The following is a 9,320-nucleotide window of genomic DNA, read 5'->3' on the forward strand; positions in this document are numbered from 1 at the left end:
TTTTACGGTCATGCACCCTTGATGAGTGGTCTATTTTTACTAAATCTTGATAGTAGTGATAGACATATTCATAGTATTGAAGCCAAAAGATATAAGTTTAATAATGATAGTGCAACTTATTTGTGGCACTGCCATTTAGGTCATATTGGAGTAAAGCGCATGAAGAAACTCCATGCTGATGGGCTTTTGGAATCACCTGATTATAAATCACTTGATGCTTTCTAACCATGCCTCATGGGCAAGATGACTAAAACAGCGTTCTTCGGAACAATGGAACGAGCAACATACTTATTGGAAATAATGCATACTGATGTATGCGGTCCGATGAGTGTTGATTCTCGTGGCGGGTATCGTTATTTTCTGACCTTCACGGATGATTTGAGCATATATGGGTATGTCTACTTGATGAAACATAAGTCTGAAACATTTGAAAAGTTCAAAGAATTTTAGAGTGAAGTGGAAAATCATCGTAATAAGAAAATTAAATTTCTACGATCTGATCGTGGAGGTGAATATTTGAGTTATGAGTTTGGTCTTCATTTGAAACAATGCAGAATAGTTTCGCAACTCACACCACCTGAAACACCAAAGCGTAATGGTGTGTCCGAACGTCGTAACTACACTTTATTATATATGGTGTGATCTATGATGTCTCTTACTGATTTACCACTATCATTTTGGGGTTATGCTTTAGAGATGGCTGCATTCACGTTAAATAGGGCACCATCGAAATCTGTTGAGACGACACCATATGAACTGTGGTTTGGCAAGAAACCCAAGTTGTCGTTTCTTAAAGTTTGGGCTGCGATGTTTATGTGAAAAAGCTTCAACCTGATAAGCTCGAACCCAAATCAGAGAAATGTGTCTTCATAGGATACCCAAAGGAGACTGTTGGGTACACCTTCTATCACAGATCCGAAGGCAGGATATTCGTTGCTAAGAATGCATCCTTTCTAGAGAAGGAGTTTCTCTCGAAAGAAGTGAGTGGGAGGAAAATAGAACTTGATGAGGTAATTGTACCTGCTCCTTTATTGGAAAGTAGTTCATCATAGAAATCAGTTCCAGTGATTCCTACACCAATTAGTGAGGAAGCTAATGATGATGATCATGAAACTTCTGATCAAGTTATGTAACAGCCTGGATTTTTGCCCTTTCCTTTTTCCTTTGACTTTCTTGGATTTCCTGTTTTGTTTTACTTTTCTGTGGTTGTGTGATTCTGCAACTTGGGAAGATCATGTCTTCCAAGGTTTTATAGTGGCTTTTCGCCCTCATCATCATCCCAAGATCATGTCATTTCCATCCTTGACCTAACCCAATATTCTTTTTTATTGGGAATATTCCTTTTCTAATCAAGGAATAACCCTTTAAAACCCTAAGTTGTGAAGCAACCTATATTTCTGTCACTCCTAAAATTCTCAAATAATTCTCATAAATTGTTTGGGTCATATATTCCTCAAATATGGAAAAATATATCATTGGCCATGTTTCCCATCATGCTCAATTAATTCCTTTTTTGTTCTGTCCTGAATGATAGTTTGTGAAGCAAGTGCCATTTATCTTTGCCCAATTCAACCCAAACTTCTTGGACATATTTTCCTGCCCGAATAATTTCCTCATGCCAAAATTCAACTCAATTTTCCTAGTAAATATTCCCAAGCACTTTTTCAAAGTTCTTGTCTTAGGGAAGTGATTGTTAAGGAAGTACAAGATAGGCATATCCAAATGAGTTGAAATTTTGCAAGGTCCTTAATATGATAAAATAAAGACTCTCCACCAAATATGAGCACATGTAACTCATCTATGTGAGCCCAGCGCCAAATCTTAGTTTCTGGTCAGATTTTCAGTTTGTGAAGCAACTATATTTTATATTGCTTCAATTGAGCTGAAACTTTACCACAACATGCTTCTACCTATATCAACTCCCTCCACCAAGTTTTAGCTCAATTAGTTAATCCAATTACCCTGTGCAATGTTTCCAAGTTTCTGTCCAGATTGAAGCTTTGTGAAGCAAGTGCCACTTTGGCATTTCCAAATGGCATGAAACTTTTACAGCAGCTTCATATCATCATATAAACCCTCTATGCTAAATTTAAGCTCAAGTTGATGCTTCATGTGAGTGCATCATCCTAATTTAGTATTCTGACCAGATTAGTAGTTGCATAGCAACTATATTAATCATTGGTCTAATTCTACTCAAACATAACAGGAATGTAGTTCTTCCTTAGGTAATCATCGCAGACAACTCCTTTGACCACAATCACTTGCCTGTAAATCACCAGTGCACGTTCAAGTTTACTGCAGTAAACTTCAGGGGTTGCTTACCATTTAACCACTGCGTATTTAACCAAGTTACCACCTAAGTAGCAACCTACCCAGGAAGGACTCCACCCCAGACATCATTTGGCTTAACTTGTGGCACTATGGGCACCAGTGCATGCGGTGATCACGAGCTTTGGCATGCAATGCATGCACCAGGGCGTCTTCTAGCTCCGGCCCCTCCCCCTCCCGTCGTCTTCGCGCTCATAAGTGTGTCTAACAGTTTTACTGTGTCGTCGCCGTCCTCCTGGAGCCATCTCCCCCTCCGTAAGCCCTCCGTCAATGCTCGTCGCCGCGCGCCCACGAGAAACCTGTAGCCGACCATCTCTGTTCGCACCATGGCTTCTTCCTCCTGTTGTCCCCGAGCTCTGATCGTCCCTGTGCACTTATGTAGCTCGTCCGCACCTTCCCCCTCGCCTTCCCCGAGCTCATGCGCGAGCACACCCGTCCGCGGCACCGGCCACGCATCCGTAGCGACGACAGCTCGACCTCCTCGCCCCGCGGCTATATAAGCCCACCCAGAGGCCTCTTGACCTCACCAAGCTTCTTCCCTCCCTCCTAGCTACCTCCTCGACCACCCAAACGAGCTCAAGGAGCTCTCTCTGTCCACCATCGCCACCATGGCCACCGCTCTGTCCCGGCTAAATTGGTCGAGCCAGCCCCGTTCTCTCCTCCTCTCCACCACCAGAGCCCCTCTCAATCTCAGGCGAGCCTCCCCTGCCGTTTTCCCCTTCCCCGGTGGCCTCTATCCGTGAGCTCCATCATTGCCCGCCACCGTCGTCTGCCGCCATGGGAGCCTTGCTCAAACCTGACCCCTCCGGCGAAAAGCAAGGGTCCAGAGGGGTGCGGCTTGTCCTACCGATCACTTCGGTGGGTGGCACGGCGCGGGAGGTGATCGGAGCTGCCCACCATCGCTGTCGGGCGCCGGCTGTGCCTCGGCCAGGTGTGGGCGCGAGCAAGGAGAGGAAGGAGACGATGCCCTCCCTGCCAGCTGGCCATGGGCCCTGCGTGTCAGCGAGATAAGCCCGGCCCCGCCTCTGATGACGTGGATAAGTGGAAGTGTCAACCCACAGAGTACGTGTTTGCTTTCAGAAAGCGTATTCTAGTTTCACTTCGGCCGAAAATGCGCTTTCTCCGTTTTGAATACGTATTTTCTGACAATACGTTTTCTGTTTTTCAGCTCAGGACCCTGTTTGTAGAAATCTTTTTACAGATTGGTCCCTGAACTTCGTCGGGCTATAACTTTTTGCTCGCAACTCCGTTTGAGGTGAATCCAAAGCCCACGTCTTCATTTCGTCGAGACCGTTATGTTGGTTTCATTTTCACTATGGTTTGACACTATGAAAATGACCTTTTTTCCCTTGCCCCTAATCAGCCCCCTCCGAGAGAGAACTTTTCCGGTGATTTGTTCCGCTATCATTCCGCACATCTCCCCGGAGCATTCTTCACACCCAGGCAAGCCACAATACCCACTTGCATGATAGTCATGTAGTAGCCATGGTTTTCAACTTGAATATTTATTAACTGTTTGCTTGTTTAAAATATGGTTATCATCGTTCGGTAATGATTCTTGGTCAGTGCTTACTTTCTTGCTATGTTGTTATGCACCTGGTTATCATGCCCTGCTAGTTGCTGGTATTCCTTTCATATGCTTATGCTTGCTAGTAGTACATGTTGATGTTGGTAGTGGTCTTCGGTGCATGACTGCCATCTGTCCCAAGTACCATTGTTATGCATGTTCCATTGCATCGAGTTGGTTAAATGCTTGCATGATGGCATTGTTGTTATGTTCTTGCATGATATTTATTGTTGATGCTGGTGGTCATGCTATGTTTCTGAGAAGTATGTACTTGTGATGTTCATCAATATGCCATGCTTAGTGGGATATGATTCCTTGTTGGTATGGTGGATAGTATGTTGTACCCTCATGATTATGTTGATATCATGCTCATGCATTCTGTCGGTGTCAAAACCGGCGGATCTCAGGTAGGGGATCCCGAACTGTGCGTCTAGGCGGATGGTAACAGGAGGCAGGGGACACGATGTTTTACCCAGGTTCGGGCCCTCTTGATGGAGGTAATACCCTACGTCCTGCTTTATTGTTCTTGATAATATGAGTAGTACAAGACTTGATCTACCATGAGATCGGAGAGGCTAAACCCTAAAAGCTAGCCTATGGTATGATTGTTGTTGTCCTACGGACTAAACCCTCTGGTTTATATAGACAGCGGAGGGGGATAGGGTTACACAGAGTCGATTACAAGGAAGGAGATCTACATATCCATATTGCCAAGCTTGCCTTCCACGCCAAGGAGAGTCCCATCCGGACACGGGACGAAGTCTTCAATCTTGCATCTTCATAGTCCAACAGTCCGGCCAAAGGATATAATCCGGCTGTCCGGATACCCCCTAATCCAGGACTCCCTCAGTAGCCCCTGAACCAGGCTTCAACGATGATGAGTCCGGCGCGCAGATTGTCTTCGGCATTGCAAGGCGGGTTCCTCCTCCGAATACTTCATAGAAGATTTTGAACACGAGGATCGTGTCCGGCTCTGCAAATGAAGTTCCACATACAACCGTGGAAAGAATAATATTTTCACAAATCTAATCTGCCGATGTACCCCGTAGTGTGACATCACACCACAGCCATGTCTTTATTCGAATCATTTTTCATAACCAATCTCAACGTGTTTCGCGAGGCGGTTTCCTTGGCACGTCTTGTCGAAGCAGAGATCGTGTCCCCTTTATTACGGGATTCTCATTAATATGGACGTGGGTAACCCAACCGTGCCTATTGGTAGGACTCCTAGATCTTAAGCAAGTCCCAAACGGCTACGAGGAGGATGATTGATATTCACCATCTTTATAAAGGGGACAAGGCTTTTTCCTCTCGATCTTAATCAAATCCGCCTCCCGCCTCGAGTTCCAACACCCAAATCTCAGGTTTAGGCACTTCGGACCTTCAACTATGTCTGGATCCAACCTTCAAGGTCAGTGGATGCCTTCCTCCGTCATAGAGGAGGACATCAAGAAGTTGAGAGAGGCCAGATATCTGACCGCCGAAATTTCGCATCGGGTGCTTGCCCGAGGGCAAGTCGTCCCTACTCCCAAACCCAACAAGAGCGTCGTGTTCATGTCCCACTTCCTCCGAGGACTAGGCCTCGCTCTGGATCCCTTTGTTAGGGGTCTTATGTTCTATTACGGGCTAGATTTTCACGATATGGCCCCGGATTCCCTTCTTCACAACTCGACATTCATTGTCGTATGTGAGGCCTTCCTCCGCATTACCCCTCACATCGGCCTGTGGCTCAAGACCTTCGATGTGAAGCCGAAGATGATCGAGGGGCAGCACGCAGCGTGCGGAGGTGCTTCAATAAGAAAAATTGCTGACGCTCCATGGCATGAGGGTTACTTCCTAGAGGTGTCCGGATTGTGGCAGCGGGAGTGGTTCTACATCACAGCTCCCCGAAGTGCCAAGTGGGTAGCTGCCCCACCTTTCGCTCAAGCCCCCACCACAACTGATGTCATGGATCAGCAGGGGGCTGAGCTGGGGTCCAGCCAAGGACGTGCCAATACTACAAAGCCGTATCCAAGATCTCTTTGAGAGAGATTTCAGTCTGGTTAAGGTTTTGCAAGTCATGCTAGTTCGTCAAGACCAGCCTTGCAAACGCCGGCCCCTTCGCATGCGGGAATTCAACCCGGAAGGACCGCGGGCTATTCAACATTTCCTCGGCATGACGCACGAAGAGATGTACAAATTGTTCTTCGGACCACAAATAATGTGTCCCGACATCACTGAGGATGCAGGTCTGAGCTGCAATCGCCCGGATACCCAAGTAAGTAGCCCCGCATCCGAACACACTGTCCGTTTATTTATCGCAACATTGCCCTAAAAAAGCCGCTCTTTGACCAGGATTGGATAGCGAAGGAAAAGTTGATCAGGTGTCTGGCCCCCCTCCCTGAGACTTCACCAAATCCCGTGCTAACCAGGATGCTGGAGATCGCGCCTTATCGAGCGCCCTCAGGAGAAGATAAAGGGGGGAACAGGGAGGCTATCGCCTCCACGAAGGAGATTAGCCAGGGGGAGGAACTGAAACTTCCTCTCCCCAGGGACGGAAGAGAACCGCCTATATGGACCTGGAGACAACGGTCTCCAAACGGGGGAAGAAATCTCCGTCGGAGGGTCCTGCCCTGGGGGATACCCTGGCCGCACTATGCCCCCAAGGGGATCAACCCTCAACTGAGCTGTAAGTAAAAGGGTACTTAATAATGAAAATATCTTGCTTTACATCTGAGGAAAATAACCGAGGCATTTATCTTGCAGTTCGGATCTAAGCCCTTCTCAGCAGAGCTCGTCTTCAGGGGATCTTCTTCCAGAGATGATGGAGAGCGAAAGGCCTCCCCCTGCCATACCGCCTCATGATGCGGGCGACCCCGAGGTGTCGTCGCGGAGGGTTTCTCTTGATCCGGCAAGGCCAGAAGGTAATCCTATGGCCACCCGAAGTCCTCAGTATCCAGCTCTTGAAGAGAGCAATCAAAAGAGTCCGGCACCGTCTGTTGTGCGGTCGGACGTACTGAGGGATTTGCTAGAGCAAGCGGCTATCTCAGAAGAGCACCGCACATTGATCGGTACGGTGATTGAAAGGATTTCGTCCGCCGAAAGCGGGTTGCATGAAGCCTTTATGAGTCTACTGACGGGTTTTGAGGTACACAAAATGATGTACATTTTTGACAGTACCGCACATTTTTAGATGTGCCCTGTGTAGATAGTAGCCCCTGAGACTCTGGTTGTCGTCGAAAATGGCGGCAAACATAGGATCATAGTCCCAGCTAATAACCAGACCGCCTTTATGTGCAGGTGGTTGAAGCTCCGTGGCTAGCCGGACTGATGGGTTTGCTGAACTAAGGCGGCAACTGGATGCGGCAGATGCCGACATTGTGCTTGTTAACAAGCGGCTTGACGAGGCACGTGGTAGGTGATTTTTCTGGTGATTGTCACATAGTAAGAGCAGCATGATGCCAATATCTTTAATATGTTGTGACTGCAGATGGAGCCGCACCATGGAGACCCTTCGGGCAGAGCTTGCCCGAGCCAAGGAGCATGCAAGGAGTAGTAATGCGGCCGCTTTAAAGGCGGCCGAAGAGTTAAGGGCCGAACAGGCCGCGCATTGCGAGAGCAAAGAAAAAATAGCTAAGAAGGCTGTAGAGTTAAAAGATGCTGCTGACCATTACCGGCTTCTTGAAGAAGAAAATCAGGTGAAGGCGACAGACCTAGAGGAGGCCCGGGTGGCTGCCAAGGAAGCCCGCTCCAAATTTAGAGCGACGAAGGAGGAGCTGAATCAAGCTGCGGATATCGTTTTTGGGAAGCCCTTCTTATTGCGGACTAAGTTCGGAGATCCGAAATATGCTCCTTTGGACCAGCTATGGAGTTTTGCGGACGAGTACATGGATTTGGCTGCAAGTGCTGCTGATGTGGCCGAGTACTTCAAGGATCAGAAAGTTCCTGAAGTGGAGAAGCTATTCTGGTCACAGTTTCACGCTCCAGTGCATCCGTTGTTGCTGAATGAGCGATCGACCGGTTGGGCCGAGCTTCATAGATTATCCGGACTTGCCATGAGGTCCGTTGTGGATCATCTGTGGCCAGGAGGGCCAAGGCCGAATAACTACTTTAGCTTAGTGCGACAATTCCTTGGTGCTGTGCCACGCATCGATGCTGTAAAGAGGTCGGCATGCATAGAAGGCTCGCGGATGGCCCTTTCCCGTGTCAAAACATACTAGGTGGAGATGGATGCCACCACTGTTGCGGCACAGGGTTCGGCCATAGGCCGAGTGGCTGCCGAGCACTACTTTGAAGAAGTTCTTGAAGGCGCTCGTTTGATAGAGGCTCAGTGCTCGAAGAATATTATGTTTAAGTGACATGTATTCCCATTGTAAAAACAATGTTTTATTTTGTCAAGGCTGTATTTATACTTTTTCCCAAAAGTACTATGATGCCTCCTGTGCGGCCGTTTACGTATATATGTATATAACCTGAAAGATGGTAGTCGTCGGCTTCAGTCCCCACGCATATAATGCGGGGGTGTTCACAGAAGACGCATGTTCACAATTGATCCAACGTCTTGGTCCATTAAGGAGGTGATAGCGCAGCGAACTAGGCAATCGGACTATAATGCTTTAACACATTCACTTAGCCAGAGGAGTTTGACAGTGGGGTTACTATATAGCCCCTGGTGGCTCCGCGCTCATCCGGATTCCGGGCGCGTACATGCCTGGCCGGGAAACGGCCCTTCGTTAAGGCGGAGGAATCCCGAAGATTCCGCTAGGTCATCGAGTGGTTAACTAGTCTCACGCTATATCATGACAGTCAGTTTTTGGCTTTCTCTACTGAGGTGCTCGTCCGGATGAACCAGGGCACAATCGCAGTAGTTCTCCTAGTGCCGCCTTAGCCGATAGAGCGGAACATAAGACAGTAAAACACAGGAGCCGGGCAAACCCAACATTTAACCAAAGACATGATTCGGAGCTGATGCATATAAGGCCAAACTCGCGACACCGAACACTCCCTAAGGTATTCGGTCTTTATGATGTAAACCGGGCCTAAACAGAGCCCTTTGAAATAAGCCCCTAGTGTCTAGGCAAGTGCAATATTCTGATGTGGCCACATGCCAATACGTCAGCATCCTTCTCAATTGTACTGAGAATCCAGGGGATGTGTATCAACAAGAGACAGTAAAAAAGGTTTACGCAGGGTCTTAATCTAAAAAGAATCCTTGGAACGGGTCCCTGCTGCACGTCTGCGCCCGTGTCTCCGTTGTGCTGTATCCTGGACGGGTGTAGCATGATGGTCATCTGTAAAAGAGAGGAACTTAGTTGAAAAGTTGTCATGCAAAAAGGTAGGTTATACTAAATAAACCATGTACAGTTCAAGATAAGTATGGTTGAGCCTAATTGTCACTTGTTTACACGCTTTGAGCCCCTTGTATTGTTATAGGGGTATAGCCATC

The sequence above is a fragment of the Triticum urartu genome, chromosome 4A, assembly GCF_056163025.1.
Source record: "Triticum urartu cultivar PI428250 chromosome 4A, HENAU_Tu73, whole genome shotgun sequence".
In the NCBI taxonomy this organism is placed as follows: domain Eukaryota; kingdom Viridiplantae; phylum Streptophyta; class Magnoliopsida; order Poales; family Poaceae; genus Triticum; species Triticum urartu.